Genomic DNA, 3,907 nt, shown 5'->3' with positions numbered 1-3,907 from the left:
CAGAAAAATGCAGATTTGAGTGATTTGTTGCAAGCTAAGAAGCCTGCTTCAGAGTCCGCATTTGAGTCGACTGGTGAGACAAAACCTTTCCATGTTCACCCGACCGATCCCTATGCTGCTCCGACCCATATCTCAATGACACTCGATAGGAAATAGGAAGAAGCGCTCATCCAGCTCCTCCATGAGAACTGGGACATCTTTGAATGGAAACCATCTGACATGTCGGGTGTGCCCAGGGGACTGGCTGAGCACCGTTTGCACGTCGACCCAAAAGTGAAACCTGTCAAAGAGCATCTCCGTCGGTCCGCCGTGGAGAAGAGGAAAGCAATTGGTGAAGAAGTGGCTTGGCTTCTGGCATCTGAGTTCATCCGCGAGATATACCACTCCAAGTGGCTCACCAACGTTGTTATGGCCCCTAAGAAAGATGATTCACTTCGTATGTGCATCGATTTCAAACACATCAATTGGGCATGCTCGAAAGATCATTTCACTCTCCCCCGCATCGACCAGATTGCCGACTCGACTGTGGGGTGTGAGCGCTTGTCCTTTTTGGACGCATATTCCGGGTACCATCAGATGCGATTGTATGGGCCCGATGAAATAGAAACGGCCTTCATCACCCCATTCGGGTATTTTTGCTATGTTACCATGCCTTTTGGTCTCAAGAATGCTAGTGCCACTTTCATGCACATGATTCAGAAGTGCTTGCTCACTCAAATCAGTCGAAATGTGGAAGCATACATGGATGACATCGTGGTCAAGTCACGTAAAGGTTCCGACCTACTAACTGACCTCGCTAACACCTTTGCCAACTTGAGAAGATATGATATCAAGCTCAACTCGTCAAAATGCACATTCGGAGTTCCAAGTGGAAAGTTACTCAGTTTCCTCGTTTCCGAACATGGGATCGACGCAAACCCGGAAAAGGTTGGAGCAATCCTCCGAATGAAACGCCATATGCGTGTGCACGACATTTAGAAGCTTACCGGTTGTTTGGCCGCATTGAGTCGATTCATCTCTCGTCTTGTTGAAAAGGCATTGCCTCTTTACCGACTGATGAAGAAATCTGACAAATTCGAGTGGACTCCTGAAGCGGAAGTAGCGTTTGAAGAGCTCAAAGCCCTGCTTTCCACCCAGCCGGTGCTTGCTGCCTTAATCAGCAAAGAGCCTTTACTACTGTACATTGCAGCCACTAGACAAGTTGTCAGCACAGTGCTCACGGTCGAGCGGGAAGATGAAGGCAAAGCCTACAAAGTTCAACGCCTAGTGTACTATATTTCTGAAGTCTTGACTTCGTCCAAGTAAAGATATCCGCAATATGAGAAGCTTTTTATGGAATTTACTTAACCATGAAGAAAGTTGCACACTATTTCTCAGACCACTAGGTTTCAGTCATCAGTGATGCCCCATTATCAAAAATTCTGAACAACAGAGACGCAACTGGTCGAGTGGCAAAGTGGGCAATTGAACTCCTTCCATTGGATATCAAGTTTGAAGCAAAGAAAGAAATCAAGTCCCAAGCAATAGCAGATTTCCTCGCTGAGTGGATTGAACAACAGCAACCGAGTTAGATCCACTCGGAACATTGGACTATGTTCTTTGATGGTTCGAAGATGTTGAATGGCTCTGGTGCTGGTGTGGTTCTAGTATCCCCAAGAGGGGATAAGCTCAGCTATGTACTCCAGATTCACTTTGATTCTTCAAACAATGAACCTGAGTATGAGGCACTTTTGTATGGGTTGTGTATGGCTATATCACTCGGCGTCCGTCGCCTGATGGTCTACGACAACTCAGACTTGGTGGTTAATCGAGTGATGAAGGAATAGGATATCAGGAGCCCAGCTACGACTGGTTATTGCAATGCAGTTAGAAAGCTGGAGAAGAAGTTTGAAGGGTTGGAGCTCCACCACATACCTCAGATCAAGAATCAAGCTGCTGATGATCTGGTGAAGATAGGTTCCACTCGGAAAACTATCCCCAGTAATGTGTTCTTGGAGCATCTCCATACCTCGTCTGTTCAAGAAGATCCCTTTATGGAATAACCCCCACAACCGATAAGTTTAACCAATCCGACTGAAATTGAAGTCCCAGCTATAATCGACCTGATCATGGAAGTTTTGGTAATCACCCCCGACTAGACGGTACCATATATTGCGTATCTGCTCAGAAAGGAACTCCTAGAGGATGAATATGAGGCTCGTCAGATCGTCCGCCGATCCAAAGCCTTCACAGTGATAGGTGGACGACTTTACAGAGAAAGTGTTACTGGAGTTGCTCAGCGTTGCATATCCCTAGAAGAAGGTCGATTGATCCTAAATGAGATCCACTCAGGGACCTGTGGTCACCATGCATCCTCTCGGACCGTCGTGGCCAAAGCATACCGAGCAGGATTCTACTGGCCGCGTGCAAATGAGATAGCGAAAGACATAGTCGACAAGTGCGAAGGTTGCCAGTTCTACTCAAACATGTCTCACAAGCCTGCGTCTGCTTTGAAGACTATTCCACTCGTCTGACCGTTTGCAGTTTGGGGGTTGGACTTGGTCGGACCTTTCAAGACTGGTAGAAGTGGTTTCACTCATTTGCTGGCGGCAGTCAACAAATTCATCAAATGGATTGAAGCTAAGCCTATCAAGAATCTTGATTCAAGCACTGCCATTAGTTTCCTCATAGAGTTGATATTCAGATATGGAGTCCCTCACAGTATTATCACAAATAATGGCTCCAACTTTGAATCTGATGAGTTCAGAGCGTTTTGCACTTCCCAAGGCACTCGGGTTGACTACGCATCTGTTGCGCATCCACAGTCGAATGGGCAGGCAGAAAGGGTGAATGGTTTGATCCTTCAAGGGCTGAAACCCCGACTGATGCATGATCTCAAGAATGCTACTGGAGCTTGGGTGACTGAATTGCCATCAGTCCTATGGGGACTGAGAACAACTCCCAACTGGTCGACCGACCGAACTCCCTTCTTCATGGTGTATGGTGCTAAAGCTGTGGTTTCAACTGACTTGTTGCACAACGCCCCCGAGTGGAACTCTTCTCAGAAGCTGAAGCGGAACAGGCACGCCAAGATGCGGTTGATCTCCTGAAAGAAGAAGGAGAGATGGCTCTGATCCGGTCGACCATCTATCAACAAGACCTGGGTCGATTCCATGCCCGTAATGTCAAAGGTCGAGCATTCCAAGAAGGAGACCTTGTGCTCTGAGTGCACCAGAAACGACCTCACAAATTTGCACCGGCCTAGGAAGGCCCCTTCATCATCACCAAGGTGCTCCACAACGGGGCGTATCACCTCTACAACGTAGCCAAGAAAGAAGACGAGCCACGCTCGTGGAATGTGGAGCTGCTCCACCGTTTTTATACCTAAACACTCGGATCGATGAGTTGTAATAGGAATCCTTCAGTTTTCTTATGAAAGACAAGATTTTTGTGGTATCTTAATGATTGTTACCCATCAAGCATGTGTGTTCAAATCCCCCAGTGGTGGCTTAGCCGCGAACCGATTCGCCTAAGTTTTAAAACCATTCTGAGTGAAGAGAAACCCTCTCACTCGGGGGCTTAGCTGCGACCCCGTACTCGCCTAAGTTACAAAACTACTTCGAGTGAAGAGCAACCCTCTCACTCGGGGGATTAGCTGCGACCCCGTACTCGTCTAAGTTATAAAACTACTCCGAGTCAAGAGCAATCCTCCCACTCGGGGGCTTATCCGCGAACCCGATTTGCCTAAGTTTTAAAAACATTTCGAGTGAAGAGCAATCCTCCCACTCGGGGGCTTAGCCGTGGACCCGATTCGCCTAAGTTGCAAAAACATTCCTAGTGGAGAGCAATCCCCCCACTCGGGGGCTTAGCTGTGACTCCTTACTCGCCTAAGTTACAAAACTACTCCGAATGGAAAGCAATCCTCCCA

Source organism: Triticum dicoccoides, chromosome 3A (genome assembly GCF_002162155.2).
Source record: "Triticum dicoccoides isolate Atlit2015 ecotype Zavitan chromosome 3A, WEW_v2.0, whole genome shotgun sequence".
Lineage (NCBI taxonomy): Eukaryota > Viridiplantae > Streptophyta > Magnoliopsida > Poales > Poaceae > Triticum > Triticum dicoccoides.
This window is presented reverse-complemented; position numbering follows the sequence as displayed.